General features: G+C 40.1%; 1 protein-coding gene and 1 long non-coding RNA gene across 2 annotated transcripts in view; both read left to right on the top strand.

Annotated features, from left to right (window-relative positions):
* The window catches only part of LOC307034964 (NACHT, LRR and PYD domains-containing protein 12-like), a gene marked incomplete at both ends in the record, with an annotated part of 129,324 nt that overhangs the window by 33,263 nt on the left and 76,492 nt on the right, over window positions 1-19,569 (top strand). The window lies entirely within an intron of this gene.
* On the top strand, window positions 2,497-3,637 carry LOC307036168. Its single transcript, XR_013807288.1, has 3 exons — window positions 2,497-2,776; window positions 2,896-3,037; window positions 3,530-3,637. It is a non-coding gene; the product is annotated as an uncharacterized lncRNA (long non-coding RNA).

Raw genomic sequence — 19,569 nt, 5'->3', positions numbered from 1 at the left:
CTCTACATCCTGAACTCCTCCCTTCGATGCAATCCACTTCCGTTTTGGCGGACTGGGTTTGTTTTGCTAGCTAGCTCCGTTGTGCCGACAAAGCACTGATATCGCAGAGACAAAGAGGATATAACAATTACAACATGAAGAAAAGTGGTTCGGGAACTACGTGTGCGGTAGTTGGTTGCAATCACTCGAGAAAGCACCTGAACGAGTGGTTAGATAGAGAGTGCTACGACCACAAACCAGCACCCAGCACCCAGCCATGTTGTTCATTAAATACAGATAAACACAACAAATACTGCATGCATTGTATTTTTTAATATTATATATGAATATTTTCATAGTGATGTAATTGTGTGGGCTGCTTTTATATTTTAATTTGTAATACCTGTTAGGATTAAACATGTGATCTTTCTTGTTGAAGCCATTTCTTTAGTTTCCTCTCAACAATTAATTAATTAATTAATTCAGTGTTATTTATGTACAGTATGAGCTTAATATGAATGATGAACTGTGTTAAAAGAAATTGTAGCACTCTAAGGAACATATGAAATGCAATAATGCAATAACAGTGCAATAATGAAATTAAATTACATCAAACTTTATTTTCACTCAAACAGTACAGGCACATATGATATATTGCACAGCATAAAGAGATCATTTAAATTGTGCATTATGTAAACAACAGACAACTGTTGGCTCCTGTGGGCATGACCTAAATAAGGCAGTTTATTTTGGTTTTATGCTGGGCCACGTCGTCATGTTATCCTCCCAGTTTTGCACTGAATTCGGGTGGGGGAGAGTAACGCCATCTCCAGTCAAAGAAGTAGAATCGTGTTCCCAAGCTAGCATCACTGTTAGCATCGAAATCGCTGTGTTTACACCAGTGCCCGTCTGACTGTTTACATCGGTTTACACCGACAGACGCTGTGCAAAAGACTTCCGGCGGAAATGAAGTGCATTTGTGTAGTGTCATGGCGCTACCCGTGTTTTGGCGCGTAAACTTGTCTATACTCTCTGAACGCTCCGTCCCCGGCAGATTTCTGTGTCCGCTGCAGCATGTCTGTTAGGCCCCGCCCCCAGCACACAGAGAGACACAGGGAGACCGCTCTTCTGGAGTGAAGAGAGCGGAAATAATGATATTGCAAGTTAGAAACGTAAGATGCATTTTGACAGACAAGACGGACACTTGGGGGAAAAGATGCTGCATTTTGAATGTCCGATAGTCCACCATTAACACCTTAGTCCCGTCTCGTCAATGAAAACTAAATGTACATTTCGTCATAGTTTTCATTATCAAGAATCTATTTTTAGCTCGTCATCGTCCCGTCTTAGTCATGTAACGAACATTTTTCGTCATAGTTTTCGTTGACGAAATTAACACTGGCATATTTAAGCTGTCGCACTTTCTGTTGTTTCTATCGCGCATTGCCGGTATGAAAGGGTCTGTGCCGGAAATATCAAACATTTAATAAAAGTGAAAAACAATGAACAAGACTTAACGTATTAATAATAATTTATTATATTTATTCCGTTTTGGACGTAGGATTTTTGACTTTGTTTAGAGCAGTGATCTTCAGCAGAGAGCTAAGCGCTGTCAGACCGGACCTAACCCTGAAAAGTATTATCATCTGAAATTAATCATTATGTTATTAATATTAAATACATATAAGTATTTTTACAACTTGTATTTAGTAATACTCTGTTGTAATTATTGATGCATAAATGTGTTCATCCATTCAATGTGGCATCTGCTATAATGGGGTTAATGTATGATATTACTTAATAATACAATACATTAGAATATATGATATGATAATTACATTTTAGTTTTATTCATTTCTTATTTCATAGTTTCTCATTATTTTTATTTTTATCGCTCATCTTATTTTTGATTGTGTGAATCTGTGCTATCCTGTTTTTCACTCTTACCCTGTTGCTGTTTGAACTACTAAATTTCCCCACGGGGATTAATAAAGGTCCATCTTATCTTATCTTAATGTATAAGTTGATTTACTTCAATCTACTGTACTGTGTAAAAACACCCCAACAATATTACAAATAATATACTGCATAAAGCAAACTATATACTTTATTTGATCTAAAGTATTGATGTTTTTTCATTATAGTAGCCTGTGAAAACCATAACAGATAAGTGATTAAATGCTACAGTATTCAACAAACACAACTGCAGAGCTGCACACATTGCAAACAGACTAAGCTCTACAACACCCAGTTGTCTTTGTGTATTTGTGAATGAAGCGCCATCTCATGGTTAAATCCTGTAATTGAACAAATGGAGACATTTGGCAACGCCCTCTAGCAATTTGGCAACACCCCCAGCCACTGGGATCCGTTGGTCTTTTGGTTGGGACACACCCATGTGAGTCCTATCTGGAGTGCTACATCTGTAACTGACACAGACGGTTTGTGTTTTGGTAAACGTTGGAATAGCTTCTTCAATAGCTTATCTCAAAGAATTACAATCATCTATTTGTAATATTCCTTTACAAAGGCAATATATACTTATAATTATGTTGTGATTGATTGTGTATCTCATCACTTTGTGGAGTGGGTCTGTCAACGTTTGTTGTTGTTTAATGTGATCTTTAAATAAAGTTGCCTTGACTATCTGAGCATAACTAAAGTTACTCTGTTACTGAAGGTTGCTGATCAACACAGACCTGCTGTGAACATCACAATCTCCTCCGACTGTGAGCTGGAACTGTACAAAGGTTACAGTGTGCACTGTGAACCTGAGGGCTTCTTCATTCAGCCTCAGGTGAGTCACTGATACTCCTCTAAAGGAACACAATGATCATTAACACACATGTATCTGCATGTGGATCCACAATCAGGAAATAAACAGATAAACGTTTAACTTCTGCTTCTGGTTTTCAGAGTAAAAGATTTGAATCAAGTTTTGGACCAGATTACGATCCGACATTTCAAGTTTCCCTGACGACGAGCACAGAGAGAGTGGTTTTGAGGGTCAAGGACCAACGTGGAAATGAAGTCTGGTATTGTCGCCTGTCACTGGAAGGTAAAGACTCCACCTGAGCTCAGACCCAGTGATAGACTGATAACTCTAAAGCTCCATCTCATAGCCTTCTCTATTAAGGCTCCATGGCAACGCATCATTACGACTTTAAACACAACCTGTAATGTTCTAAAACTATAGTAATAACTAGTGAGGTGTGGTTGTGAAACAGCGTGGCATCATGGGAGTTGTAGTCTTCAGCTTCTCATGCTTAAGTGGATTACAGCATTACAGGAGACCGTGATGAAAGATACTGTTACCTTTAAAATGACACATCTCCCTGAACCATTTGAGATAATCTATGTACAGAACTCAACCAAGTGTAAATAATACAGGTGTAGGAGTTTTTATACATTTGAATGAAGAAATGTTACACATTATAACTTTAAGTGAACAGAAATCTACCTCTGGGATTGTCGAGTTACTTTAATGTTTAAGAGATCTGTTTAATTTGACTGTTGGTTAACAAAAGTATTTTCCCTGTTTATCTACCAGGTCCAAGAAATGAATTGTCCCAGAGAAATGTCCCAGCAGAGGGCAGAGTCTCAGCAGAGGGCAGAGTCCCAGCAGAGATCAGAGTCTCAGCAGAGAGTAGAGTCTCAGCAGAGAGTAGAGTCTCAGCAGAGAGTAGAGTCTCAGCAGAGAGCAGAGTCCCAGCAGAGAGTAGAGTCTCAGCAGAGAGTAGAGTCTCAGCAGAGAGTAGAGTCCCAGCAGAGAGTAGAGTCTCAGCAGAGAGTAGAGTCTCAGCAGAGAGTAGAGTCTCAGCAGAGAGCAGAGTCCCAGCAGAGAGTAGAGTCTCAGCAGAGAGTAGAGTCCCAGCAGAGAGTAGAGTCTCAGCAGAGAGCAGAGTCTCAGCAGAGAGTAGAGTCTCAGCAGAGAGTAGAGTCTCAGCAGAGGGCAGAGTCTCAGCAGAGGGCAGAGTCTCAGCAGAGAGTAGAGTCTCAGCAGAGAGTAGAGTCCCAGCAGAGAGCAGAGTCTCAGCAGAGAGCAGAGTCCCAGCAGAGAGCACAGTCCCAGCAGAGAGCAGAGTCTTAGCAGAGAGCAGAGTCCCAGCAGAGAGCAGAGTCCCAGCAGAGAGCAGAGTCCCAGCAGAGAGCAGAGTCCCAGCAGAGAGCAGAGTCCCAGCAGAGAGCAGAGTCCCAGCAGAGAGCAGAGTCTCAGCAGAGAGTAGAGTCTCAGCAGAGAGCAGAGTCCCAGCAGAGAGCAGAGTCCCAGCAGAGAGCAGAGTCTCAGCAGAGAGCAGAGTCTCTGCAGAGAACAGAGTCTCAGCAGAAAAGTGGCTGCTCTCAGTTCGGACAGAGTTCGTTCAAAGAGTTTCTTCACCTCTCCTGAAGGACCTTCTGGATAAACTCTTTGAGTCTAAAGTGATCAGTGAATCTGAAATGGAGTCAGCCAGAACGAAATCCCGAAATGAGGGAGCACGAGAGGGAGCACGAGAGGTGGTGGACACGGTGCGAAAAAAAGGAGTTAAAGCCACCGAGGTTCTGATCAATGCTCTCCGAAAGCTGGACCACGTTGTTTACGACGAGCTCAACAAGCAACACCTGGAGTGTGACAGCCCCTGCTAGTTCTGCATGTGGCTACCTGTAACTAGAGATGGGTGTAGGGTACTAAATTGTTACCGGTACATGATTGGTCAGGTGATGACCGCCGTCAGCCAGCAGCGCAGACCCTAAAGCCACCTTTTCTTTCATTTCTTTTATACAAAAACAAATCTGAACATCATATGTTTTGAATACAACTCAATGGACATCAGGGGGGGGGGGAGATATGTTATTAAAACACTGCAGAGCCCATACTGTGCCTGTTTACTTCCTGTCTGTCTTCTTCTGCTGTTCCCGTTGATGTTTACCTTCTGTCTGTCTTTTTAATTACATTTCTTTGGACTTACTGAGATAAAAGAGGATTGAAATGCAGAAATGTTAAATTGGATATGTGATAATACGTTTAACTGTTCAAACTGCTTCTGTGAATACATTCATTATTATTAAAACATGAATTAAAAACAAAGTAAGCTTCTTCAAAAGATTCACACACACACACACAGAGACACACACACACACACACACACACACACACACACACCTTTTCTGAATGTTCTTCCAATGAAAATAAGAAAAGACAAATTGATAAATGATTTATATTTTTCACACATTATATTGTGTTAGTAACAAACCACACAAAGATTGAAGTTAAAAGACGTATTTAATGTGCATCTGGAACGCTTTGCTATTCTCTTACAGTACTTTACAATATTTCAAAAGGTCTCGTTTTAATACAAAGTCAAAGAAAAACAATAATATAAACTGGCTAATATTTCTGATTCCAGCTAATCAATAACAATTAGATCAAGAGAGGATTTCTGTGTGAGGGTGAAGGTTTAGAAATTTATAATCTGAGAATAGGAGGCCTTGTTCTGATAAATAACGTGAGGAATATTAACAATAAATACAGATCGAGGCACTTGCTGAATCCATCGTTTTCTGACACACATTCCTCCGTACACACTTATAACAACAAGCTATAAATAATCATGAACAATAAACAGTGCAACAATTCTCTATGTGTTAAACAAAGGAATGGAAATATAGTATGATACTGTGGCGCTGATCTTGTTTATAAGATATATGAATTCAAGACGCCCGTATACAAGATGGCGCTGTGACTTCCCGATATCCGCCATTTTGAAGAGCTATGTACGGCAACACAAGTAGGACATTTGAAACAGAAGTGTTTCGCCAAGTAGAGAAAAAAACTCCAAAATCCCGACAACCTAATTATTTTTATTGCAACGTAATTTCCCGATTATTTGAGAATAACTCCTTTTAGTGGGTTGAGTAAGTTCAATCATTTATGGCATTAATAATTTATACATAATTCTTAACTGTGAATGTCTTTCATTTTATTAAAATTAGAAATGTGTTAGTCCGGCCAAAACGTTCTCTGTTGAGCTTCCTGGAAAAAAGGGAAATTACATAAAATATTTCCCATAAAAAAGTTGATTCAAGAACGAAACTCTGTTATTAAATCAGTTTTTTTACAATTATTATTGTAAAATGTATTGTATGTATTGCTAAAATCTGAAAGGTCTTTCCCAGCTTTGGAAATTCTCTGTTATCGTATTTCTTATCGTTTATAACTTTATGGCAGACCAACACATTCTTGCGCAGTGCAAATCAGGCAGCCGTCTGGACGTCAAATGTCCTATTTGGGTTGCCGTACGTAACTGTCCAATACAGTATGACCACCCGATTTTACGAAAGGCAACCCAAATAGGACATCAAAGAAATTCACAAGCTATGGAAGCTCTTTCATATTTAGAAATACTTGTCCTATATTTGAATGAAATTTCCCTTTTTTCCAGGAATCTCAACAGAGAATGTTTTGACCGGACTAAAACATTTCTGATTTTAAATCAAATGAAAGACATTCACAGTTAAGATATTCATTATTAATGCCATAAATTATTCTCTACATTTACAGTTTCTTATTTCTCCAGTTTTCTCACTTATTATAAGAATGTAATGAACCCACTAAAAGGAGTTATTCTCAAATGATCTGGAACTCACGTTGTAATAACAATAGCTCATCTCTCTCGTTCAGATTCAAAACATTTAAATTAAATTAAAGACCAATCTTTTTAATTTGGCTTATAATTTGGGGCAATAGTAATTTGTTAGTAGTATCACTGTTCATGTTTTAAGATATAACTCTTTCTGTTTGTTTACACCTTGTTTTTAATTATTGTTCCTCATTTGTTATTGTCATTTTATGTCATACTCTGTAAAAGCACTTCAAGCATGAAAGGTGTTATATAAATAAAGTTTATTATTATTAATGTCGTCTGGTTGTTTGAGTGTTTTTTCTCTTCTTTGTGAAACGCAGCTGTTTCAAATGTCCTTCTTGGGTTGCCGTACATTGCTCTCCAAAATGGCCGACCAACCCTTTTTGACTGGTCATATTTCTGGAGTAATTAAACCGTTTTTGAGGAACAGAAATGTTGTTTTCTGGCATCATTTTAACATTTTAACAAGGTGCTTGTGGTTGAGCAAACTTGGAATAATAAGCTAAATATATATGTATATATATACATATATATATACATTAAGTCCTCCAGGAACAGCTGAAGCTTATTTAATTAATGTGACAATAAAATAAAAAACGGCTAGATATTCTCTTATCTTCCTCCAGCAGCGTATTACTGAAACACCTAGGATTGTGTACATAAACAAATAATTAAAAACTTTTAAAATAATAACTTACAGAGCACAGATTAAAATCAGTCCTGTTTGAATAATTATCTGAATATTTCTGAATAAACAGTGACTTTTTAGCCAATATCACCTCCTCAGTTCCCCCTCTATACATTCAAATGAATACAAATTAAGGTTTATATCTTCTCTCTTAGCTGTAGTGCTAATTATCAACGTTTCTAAAACCAATATATTAAAAATGTGACTTTAAAATGTATGAATACTACAGGTAACAGAAAAAAGGTGTATTTTCATTATGATTTTAAAGGGTTTAATTATAATCTTTATTCAATATGTAATACTTCTGAGTTAATCCTAACAACTTTTGAAATGTGAACAGTGCAACAATGATGTAGAAAAACTGGTATCATCGTTCTTTAAAATGTATTCAATCAATCAATCAATCAATCAATCAATGTTTATTTATATAGCCCAATATCACAAATGTTGGACTTCACAGTTTGTACAGAATATCAGTATGGCAATACGACACCCTCTGTCCTTAGACCCTCACATCGTACAAGGAAAAACTTCCAGAGAAAACCCACAGTTTAAAGGGGAACATGGGAGAAACCTCAGGGAGAGCAACAGAGGAAGGATCCCTCTCCCAGGACGGGCAGACGTGCAATAGATGCCGTGTGTAAATTGAAAAGATAATACATTTGCAACATAGGTAGTCCAAATGTTTGGAAATGCATGTGTGTATAATAGGAAGATGAATCCACGAGTATATCCATCCAGGACTTATGATCCAGGACCACAGCCACGACTCAAGATCCAGGACTCGCAATCCATGACACAGGACCGCAGGATCATCCATGACTCCGGATCCCGGCGTATATAGACACCAAAAAGAAAGAAATTTGGGGAAGCTGGGTTAATCGGAACATGAGAGTACACAGGTATAGACAGAGAGAAGGAAGAAGTAAGATGTCCCCCGACAAACTAAGCCTATATCAGCAAAACTAGGGGCTGAATCTAATCAGCCCTAACTATAAGCTTTATCAAAAAGGAAGGTCTTAAGCGCACTCTTAAAAACGGATAGGGTGTCTGCCGTCTGAACACAAACTGGAAGCTGATTCCACAAAAGTGGAGCTTGATAAGAAAAGGCTCTGGCTCCCATTGTACTTTTAGAGACTCTAGGAACAACCAACAACCCTGCATTCTTGGAACGCAATGCCCTAGTAGGACAGTAGGGTATAATGAGTTCTTTAAGGTAAGATGGCGCCTGCCCATTAAGGGCTTTGTAGGCGAGAAGAAGAATTTTGAATTCTATCCTGTGTTCTATAGGGAGCCAGTGTAAGGCAGCCAGAACAGGAGTAATGTGGTCCCTTTTCCTAACTCTGGTTAGTACACGAGCTGCAGCATTTTGAATCAGCTGAAGCGACTTGACTGACTTCTTGGTACACCCTGATAATAAGGAGTTACAATAATCCAGCCTTGAAGTAACAAATGCATGGACTAGTTTCTCTGCATCGTTTTGAGGCAAGATATGCCTGATTTTTGCAATGTTATGTAGATGGAAGTAGGCGGTCCTTGAAATTGATTTTATGTGGGTGTTAAAGGATAAATCCTGATCAAATATAACACCAAGATTCCTTACAGTCTCACTGGAGGCCAAATTAATGCCACCCATAGTTAATATATCTTTAGATAATTTGTTTCGTAGATTCTTCGGGCCAAGTACAATAACTTCAGTTTTGGTCATGTTTAACATCAAAAAATGTAAGGTCATCCACGTTTGTAAGTCCTTGAGGCAGTCTTGAATTGTATTTAGATGATTAATTTCATCAGGCTTGATTGATAATATAGTTGAGTATCATCCGCATAACAATGAAAGTTTACAGAATGATTCCTTATAATATTGCCAAACGGAAGCATATATAGGGTGAACAAAATAGGTCCAAGCACTGAGCCCTGTGGCACTCCATGGCTAACTTTGGTTTGCATGGAAGATTCATCGTTGACACGTACAAACTGACAGCGTTCAGATAGATAGGACCTAAACCAGCCTAAAGCAGTTCCCTGTATGCCAACTAAGTGCTCTAGTCTTTGCAATAGGATATCATGGTCGATAGTATCAAATGCAGCACTAAGATCGAGCAAGACATGAATAGAGACAAGTCCCTTGTCAGAGGCTATTAGAATGTCATTTGTGACTTTAACCAGAGCTGTCTCTGTGCTATGTTGTGTTCTAAAGCCAGACTGAAAATCTTCAAATAAATCATAGTTTTTTAAGTAATCACACAGCTGTTTTGCGACTGCTTTCTCACGAATTTTTGAGAGGAACGGAAGATTAGAAATTGGTCTATAGTTGGCTAAAACCTCTGGATCGAGGTTGTGCTTTTTAAGAAGCGGTTTTATCACTGCTACTTTGAATGATTGTGGAACATAGCCTGATAATAAAGACATATTCATAATATTTAATAAAGAAGTGCTAATTAATGGAAAAACTTCTTTTAACAGCTTAGTTGGAATCGGGTCTAAGATACACGTTGATGGTTTAGAAGAGAGAATCATTGAATTTAATTGTTCAAGGTTTATGGCTGAAAAGCATTCTAGTTTACTATCTAGTGTAATATTAGAACTTACGTTTCCGGGAGCTGTTGATAACACTATACTGGTCAAAGGCAAGAAGTCATTGATTTTGTTTCTAAGAGTAACAATTTAATCGTTAAAAAAGCACATAAAATCATTACTACTGAGTGCTATGGGAATAGAAGGCTCAGTCGAGCTGTGGCTCTCTGTCAGCATGGCTACAGTGCTGAAAAGAAATCTTGCATTATTCTTATTCTCATCTATTAATGAAGAGTAGTATGCTGCTCTCGCTTTACGCAGTGCTTTCTTATATTCATTGAGAGTAATATGCCAAATTAAACGAGATTCTTCAAGTTTAGTGGAACGCCATATCCTTTCAAGTTGTCTCGACTTTTGCTTTATTTTGCGGGTTTGGGCATTATGCCATGGAGCTAATCTATGTTGTTTTATTTTCTTCTTTTTCAAAGGAGCAACGGAGTCTAATTTTATTCGCAGCGCATCTGTAGCACTATCAACAACATGATCAATTTGGGGTGGTGTACATTTTGTATAAGTTTCCTCCCCTACATGCAGACATGCTATCGAGTTAAGTATTGGTGGAATCTCTTCCTTAAATTTGGCTATAGCACTAACAGATAGGTTTCTGCTGCAGGAGCTTTTGGCTAATGCTTTGTAGTCTAGTAACAGTACTTCAAAAGTTACTAAGAAATGGTCGGATAAAGCAGGATTATGCGGTTCGACTAATAGTTGCTCAATTTCAATACCATATGTCAGAACAAGGTCAAGAGTTGGCATACAGGGAACTGCTTTAGGCTGGTTTAGGTCCTATCTATCTGAACGCTCTCAGTTTGTACGTGTCAACGATGAATCTTCCATGCAAACCAAAGTTAGCCATGGAGTGCCAAAGGGCTCAGTGCTTGGACCTATTTTGTTCACCCTATATATGCTTCCGTTAGGCAATATTATAAGGAATCATTCTGTAAACTTTCATTGTTATGCGGATGATACTCAACTATATTTATCAATCAAGCCTGATGAAATTAATCATCTAAATAAAATTCAAGACTGCCTCAAGGACTTAAAAACGTGGATGACCTTACATTTTTTGATGTTAAACACGACCAAAACTGAAGTTATTGTACTTGGCCCGAAGAATCTACGAAACAAATTATCTAAAGATATATTAACTATGGATGGCATTAATTTGGCCTCCAGTGAGACTGTAAGGAATCTTGGTGTTATATTTGATCAGGATTTATCCTTTAACGCCCACATAAAATCAATTTCAAGGACCGCCTACTTCCATCTACGTAACATTGCAAAAATCAGGCATATCTTGCCTCAAAACGATGCAGAGAAACTAGTCCATGCATTTGTTACTTCAAGGCTGGATTATTGTAACTCCTTATTATCAGGGTGTACCAAGAAGTCAGTCAAGTCGCTTCAGCTGATTCAAAATGCTGCAGCTCGTGTACTAACCAGAGTTAGGAAAAGGGACCACATTACTCCTGTTCTGGCTGCCTTACACTGGCTCCCTATAGAACACAGGATAGAATTTAAAATTCTTCTTCTTGCCTACAAAGCCCTTAATGGGCAGGCGCCATCTTACCTTAAAGAACTCATTATACCCTATTGTCCTACTAGGGCATTGCGTTCCAAGAATGCAGGGTTGTTGGTTGTTCCTAGAGTCTCTAAAAGTACAATGGGAGCCAGAGCCTTTTCTTATCAAGCTCCACTTTTGTGGAATCAGCTTCCAGTTTGTGTTCGGACGGCAGACACCCTATCCGTTTTTAAGAGTGCGCTTAAGACCTTCCTTTTTGATAAAGCTTATAGTTAGGGCTGATTAGATTCAGCCCCTAGTTTTGCTGATATAGGCTTAGTTTGTCGGGGGACATCTTACTTCTTCCTTCTCTCTGTCTATACCTGTGTACTCTCATGTTCCGATTAACCCAGCTTCCCCAAATGTCTTTCTTTTTGGTGTCTATATACGCCGGGATCTGGAGTCATGGATGATCCTGCGGTCCTGTGTCATGGATTGCGAGTCCTGGATCTTGAGTCGTGGCTGTGGTCCTGGATCATAAGTCCTGGATGGATATACTCATGGATTCATCTTCCTATTATACACACATGCATTTCCAAACATTTGGACTACCTATGTTGCAAATGTATTATCTTTTCAATTTACACACGGCATCTATTGCACGTCTGTCCATCCTGGGAGAGGGATCCCTCCTCTGTTGCTCTCCCTGAGGTTTCTCCCATTTTTCCCTTTAAACTGGGTTTTCTCTGGAAGTTTTTCCTTGTACGATGTGAGGGTCTAAGGACAGAGGGTGTCGTATTGTCATACTGATATTCTGTACAAACTGTGAAGTCCACTGAGACAAATGTAACATTTGTGATATTGGGCTATATAAATAAACATTGATTGATTGATTGATTGATTGAGTGTGATTATAGCAGTGGGTTGGTTTATTTACACTCTGACAGAAACCAACATAATCTAATATAGAGTTAAATGCAACAGTAAGGCTATTTTTATCATCGTCAACATGAATATTAAAGTCACCTACGATAATTACTTTATCTGTTTTAAGTACCAAAGCTGATAAAAACTCAGAGAATTCTGATAAGAATTCTGAATAAGGACCTGGTGCACGGTACACTGTAACAAATAAGATTGGCTGCAAAGTTTTCCAGGTCGGACGCGTAAGACTAAAAATGAGGCTTTCAAAGGAGGTATAATTTAATTTTTGTTTAGTATTGATAAGTAAACTTGAGTCAAAGATTGCTGCAACTCCACCTCCTCGGCCCGTGCCTCGGGCAATATGAGTATTGATATGGCTGGGTGGAGTGGCCTCATTTATGCTGACATATTCTTCATGTCTCAACCAAGTTTCAGTGAGACAGCATATATCAATATTATAATCCGATATTAAATCATTTACCAGTATTGCTTTAGATGCTAGAGATCTTATGTTTAAGAGACCACATTTAATCTTCCTGTTTTGTTGCACTGTAGTAGTTGTTACATTTACTTTTATTAGGTTATTATGTATGACACCTCTATTAGGTTTTACCTTAAATTGTCCTTGGGCAGACACACACACCGTTAATATTGGGTATTTTATTGGGTTCGGGATTCCTATGGATGACTGCCTAGGAGAGAGCGCAGAGAAGCGTGTAAGACTGCGACTCTGCCTCCTGGTCTCAACTCCAGTTTGTCATGGATTAAGTCCACAGAGCCCTGAAATGTTTGCCGAAATGAGATTTGCACCTTCCAAATTAGGATGAATGCCGTCTCTCTTAATCAGACCAGGTTTTCCCCAGAAGGCTGTCCAATTATTTACGAAGCCCACATTGTTTGCTGGGCACCACCAAGACAACCAGCGCTGAAATGATGACATGCGGCTATACATGTCATCATTGATCAGATTGGGGAGGGGACCAGAGAAGATTACGGTGTCCGACATTGTTTTAGCATAACTACACACCGACGCCACATTAAGTTTGGTGCATTCTGATTGGCGTAAACGAACATCATTACCACCGACGTGAATAACAATCCTAGACTGTATTTACGTTTATTTTTAGCCAGCAGTCTAAGATGCGCCTCAACGTCGCCCGCTCTGGCCCCCGGAATGCATTTGACTGTGGATGCTTCGGTCTCTAAATTCACGTGTCTCATAATAGAGCTACCAATAACCAGAGTTGGCTTCTCAGCGGGTATCTCGCTGAGTGGGGAATATCTGTTAGATACGTGAACGGGTTGGTGGGGACCTGCGGGTTTCGCGTTATGCCCCTTCTGAACAGTCACCCATTCTCCCTGCTGCTCGGGAGTTGCCAGGGGACGGCTAAGAGGAGCTACCTTTTTCCGGTCCGCACCGGCTAACATGGGCTTTACTGTAGCTGAGTTATTTTCTAAGATGCGGAGCCGGGCTTCTATGGCTATGATTCCCGCCTCCACCCTAACAACTATACTACATTTAACACATGTATCGGTACCAGTAAAGGAGGTAGGGTAGTAACCAAACATGAGACAGTTAGAGCAGGAAATAGCACCCGAGGGTGGGGAAAGAGCCATGGCTAGCTATCAAGCTAAAGTAGCTACCGTTAGCAAACACGAAAAGAGTGTATGTAACTGTGGAGTTACGGTCGCTAAGAGAAGGAGAGTTTGTGAGTGCTTAAGCTGTAGTAACGTGTGATTACAACGTCAGGCAGTTGCCATGATCAAGAGTTTTAAAACGATCGATTAAGTTAAGATAATAACCTATCAGCAACAGAACAGGCACACGGGATACCCGGAGATGACAACAACAACCGGAAGTTACAACATGCTTACCTCAATAGTGGTCCGTGTAGAAACAGACTGTATTTTCTCCACTATCAATGCTATGCTAACACGCAGTCTACAGCGCTGGAAGTAATACAAGTTGTATTTCTGCCAAAACTAAACCTCTGAAATATAAATGTTCCCACAGAGTTTGAAACCTAATGTTTATCTTTAGTTGGAGCTTCTCCTTTTTCAAACCTTTCCTCCTAAATGTGAGTTCAAAGCTCTGATTATCTCCTGAACAAAGACTATGAACATATTCATCGTCCTCTGTTTATAAGTGATTGTTATTTTTGTATATATTGACTCTTGTGCCGTTATATTTTCCTTTTGTATTGATGCCTCTTAATGTGGGACTTTGTATATACAGGACTGTCTCAGAAAATTAGAATATTGTGATAAAGTTCTTTATTTTCTGTAATGCAATTAAAAAAACAAAAATTTCATACATTCTGGATTCATTACAAATCAACTGAAATATTGCAAGCCTTTTATTATTTTAATATTGCTGATTATGGCATACAGCTTAAGAAAACTCAAAAATCCTATCTCAAAAAATTAGAATAGTTCCTCAGACCAAGTAAAAAAAAAAGATTTATAACAGCAAAACACAATCAAACATTTGAAAATGTCCATTAATGCACTCAGTACTTGGTTGGGAATCCTTTTGCACGGATTACTGCATCAATGCGGCGTGGCATGGAGGCAATCAGCCTGTGGCATTGCTGAGGTGTTATGGATGCCCAGGATGCTTCAATAGCGGCCTTTAGCTCATTAGCATTGTTGGGTCTGGTGTCTTTCAGCTTCTTCTTCACAATACCCCACATATTCTCTATGGGGTTCAGGTCAGGGGAATTTGCAGGCCAATCGAGGACAGTAATGCCATGGTCAGTACACCAGTTACTGGTGGTTTTGGCACTGTGGGCAGGTGCCAGATCATGCTGGAAAATGAATTCCTCATCTCCATAGAGCTTTTCAGCAGACGGAAGCATGTAGTGCTCTAAAATCTCTTGGTACACAGCTGCATTTACTCTGGGCTTGATGAAACACAGTGGACCAACACCAGCAGCTGACATGGCTCCCCAAACCATCGCTGACTGTGGGAACTTCACACTGGATTTCAAGCAACTTGGATTTTGCTCCTCTCCAGCCTTTCTCCAGACTCTGGCGCCTTGACTTCCAAATGAAATACAAAACTTGCTTTCGTCTGAAAAGAGGACTTTGGACCACTGTGCAACTGTCCAGTGCTTCTTTTCCTTAGCCCAAGTCAGACGCCTCTTCTGTTGTCTTGAGTTCAGAAGTGGCTTGACCATGGGAATACGGCTATTGTAGCCCATTTCCCGGACACGTCTGTGAACAGTGACTTTTGATACCTGGACTCCAGCTTCAGTCCACTGTCTTTGAAGCTCCCCCAAATTCTGGAAGCGACTCTTCTTCACAATGCTGTTAAGGCTGCGGTCATCACTCTTGGTTGTGCAGCGTTTCCTGCCACATTTCCCCCTTCCAACAGACTTTTTGTAGATGTGCTTTGAAACTGCACTCTGTGAACAGCTTGCTCTTTGAGAAATTTCTTTTTGTGTCTTACCCTCCTGATGGAGGGTGTCAATGACGGTCCTCTGGACAGCAGTCAGATCAGCAGTCTTCCCCATACTTGTGATTTAGTTTACTGAACCAAGCTGAGTGTTTTTCAAGGCTCAGGAAACCCTTGCAGGTGTTTCGAGTTAATTAGACGATTCAAGTGATTCGTTGAACACCCTACTAGTATACTTTTTCATGATATTCTAATATTTAGAGATAGGATATTTGAGTTTTCTTAAGCTGTATGCCATAATCAGCAATATTAAAATAATAAAAGGCTTGCAATATTTCAGTTGATTTGTAATGAATCCAGAATGTATGACATTTTTGTTTTTTTAATTGCATTACAGAAAATAAAGAACTTTATCACAATATTCTAATTTTCTGAGACAGTCCTGTATGTGTAAATGTTTCATTCTGTAGATATCTTTAAATATTTAAACTTTTATTCATCAGGATTGTGAGAAAACAGCATTTCTAAGACTTGGAAAATGTGAAAATACAGCTAAATATGAACTATTAATAAATATTTGTTCTGTGTATAATCTGGTACAGTATCATCGAAATTAGTTGTTCATATTCCCAGGAATGGCTTGAGGATCCAAATTAGTAAAAAGAAGGACATTTAATCGCTGAGTTTGCTTCAAAATGACAACAAATCAACGTGTTTTATAACTTTGCAGCTCCCTTCTTACTCTCGTTACAGCAGCAGTCGAGTGCTTTCACCTTTCCAATCTAATTACATATTCATAATATTCCAGCTTGTTCTTTCAGCCTCACCAAAGCATCTGTGAGAGCATTAAAACATAAATGTACATGTGTTAAAACATGCTTAATCTAAACAAATCCTAAAACATACCTCACTTTCTGTTTCCTGCCATTCCTCATTACCTCAAACATTAAATCAAAATCAAAGCACTTTCTGTTTAACCAATTTCAATCTGAGTTTCATCTCTGAGAAAAAGAAAACCTCTCCTCAGGGATGAAGTCACTTATTGAAAGATTTCATGGAGAGAAAGTATAATTTTAAAAGGAGTGAACTGACCCTGAGTCACAGTGTCAGAGGTCAGAGGTCAGAGGAAATGTAACAGCATAAACAGGCAATAATTCTGCCTAGAGGGAATCACAGTGAGGTTAAACATCCTGCTGGGTTTCTCTGGATCTGGATCTGGATCGTACCACACTGACAATCACTGATGGAAATCTTCGCCCGCTACGATTTGATCCAGATCGTTGATCCTCTCCGGAGAAAAGCCTCCTCGATCGCTATACCTTCGAATCAAGGACCTACAAGATAAGAGAGAGAGGAAGGAAGTCAGACTCTCCTTGGACTGGAAGAGCTGGGTTGCAGTTGAATAGTCCAAATATCAGCTCCTAACGTCTATCCCTTGACCTCTGTGTGAAACGTCATAGGGTTAAGGAATAGTGTATTGGAGAATTCAAAAGGATTTTGGAGAAGAGACTGTGGTACTTTAGAGAATCCGACTGCACTTTTACTATCCGACGTGTTTATGATATTTGGTTGTGTGTAGACGGTCGATGCAGGGAGAGGCATATACGTGCCTTGATCCCTGCCGAGTCGACGCACAACTGTTGATTGGTGTCAGAGCCAAAACACTTTTTAAGAGCAATGCGCTCATGGTATAGATGTGGCGCATACACCTTGATTCCTACTCTTTTCCCTCAACCTATCCTAAGGGAGTGCATGTACGTAGACATGTTGTGCCTCTCCACCTCTGTTCCTTACTTCTTACTTGCTACCCCTTATCCCTCACCCTATCCTAAGGGAGTGCATGTACGTAGACACGTTAGTTTAGCTGCTATAGGCTTAGACTGTCGGGGGACACCTTACTTCTTCCTTCTGTCTGTCTGTACCTGTGTACTCTCATGTTCCGAATAACCCAGCTTCCCCCAAATGTCTTTTTGGTGTCTATATATACGCCGGGATCCTGAGTCGTGGCTGAACCTGTCTCTGCGGTCCTGCCTGACTCTCATCATACTACTTCCCTGATGGCTCCCACAGGATTGTTGACACCCTCATGGATTCATCTTTGTGAGGATCCACATTGCGGCCTTCCTCTTTTTCCTCTGTTGTTGTCTGTCTGTCTTCCTGGCTGGGCGTAGCTGACCTACATTTGGATTTCCGTCTCCACACCGCTCCAGCTGTTGATCATCTCGCTGATTGCCACTACTCACCTGCACCTGCTTAAAACCCTGGTTCTCATCCTCAGTCTTCGCCAAGTCTTTGTTTATTCTTCAGGGGTAAACAAACTTCCAGGCCCATTTTTTTGACACTTCACCACTGTTTGAGTCTTAGTGCTTGCATGCGGGTTCTCATCTCCAATCATTCCACATGAAGCCTAACAGAAGAACTGGCCAAGAAGAACCCTGCAGTCACTGTATCGGATCCCGCCACACTCCATCATGCTCTGTCTAGTCAAGGTTCCCTTCTGGGTCAACACGACCAGCTTATCCGGGCGTAAGTCGAGAGTAATCAATCCATGGCTCATCATGTCTCAGAGTTAGCTTGCCAGATCTCTGCTCTCTCTACCTCGGCTGCTGCTTCTCGTGCCACTCCCAATCCTGCTCCTGTTTCTACTCCATGCCAGGATTTCCCCTTCACCGACCCTGAGCCATTCCACAATTTAGAGGAAATGGACGTCCACTCTCGGGAGACGTCCGAGAATGGTGCGGTTACCCAAAGTGACAGACCTAATTTTACCCAGGAAAAGGGTTTGGAATGTTGGGGAAAGTGGTGTAAATAGATAAAGAGTGAACCCGTAAAACCAGAGAGCAGGCTGTGCAGAAAATGTAAAAAAAGTATCCGAAAATAGTGCCTCATAACCTGGGTAGAGTCCCCTGTCAACTCCCATATCATTCCTCCACAGGCAAAATAGTCAGATTAAAGTTTTTGGAGAACCAGGGAAAACTGGTGAAAATGGAAAACAAGTATCCGAAAATAGTGCCTCATAAGGCGGGTAGAGTGCCCTGTCAACTCCCCTTACATTCCTCCAGTCAGAAAAAGTCTGAGTTCACTTTTTGGAGATCCATAGAAAAGGGGTGAAAGTGAGAAAATGTAGCCGAAAATAGTGTCTCATAATGCGGGTAGAGTCCCCTCAAACTCCCCTTGCATTCGTCCAGAGACCAGTTTGCAAACTTAAAGTTTGGTAAGAACCAGGCTGGCGGGTCTCCAGGCAACAAATGTATCAGAGCCAGAGTGCACATGGAGCGGATACATTCCTCCATGAAATCAGACACCCGTTTTTTCTTTCTGAGTCCTCTCAAAAACCGGGTTTCCGATTTCGTGCAGACAGTAGTCTGAAATGGATGAATACATTTTTTTGACGGAGAAGGGGAAGCTTGATTTCCCCTCTCCGTTGTAAGTTGCAACGGAGAAGTGGAAAAGTGTCCGGGGCTTCGGCCCGAAGGAGCTTTTTTGAGCCCCTTCTCCGTTGGCACTTAGTAATTCTTTAGAGAATTTTTTTAAACTTCATTTTTGATTATTTTAAGATATAATTGACCGTTTTTTTTCACTTTTTTCTTCTTTCCACGGGTGGGGGCTCATGGCAGGCCGCGTATGAGCTCCCAAATTCGGCCTGGAACCTCCAGGATTTGTGGGCTAAGTTCCATAAACTGACAAAGTCACCCAGAAATGTCACTTTTATTGCCCAAAAATATATAATACAAATACATTTAAATAGTAAAAGTTACAATTGTGCTCCGCGTAACCCGAAATTTGGTTTATATAGCCCAATGATAGTGAATAAAAATCATTTTCATGGAAAAAAGTGTTAAAATGCCTGATTAATGCATATGCAGGACCCCAGACCCCAGTG

The sequence above is a fragment of the Notothenia rossii genome, assembly GCF_949606895.1.
Source record: "Notothenia rossii genome assembly, chromosome: 4".
Lineage (NCBI taxonomy): Eukaryota > Metazoa > Chordata > Actinopteri > Perciformes > Nototheniidae > Notothenia > Notothenia rossii.
Note: the sequence above shows the minus strand (reverse complement) of the source record. Positions and strands in the feature narration are given on the sequence as shown.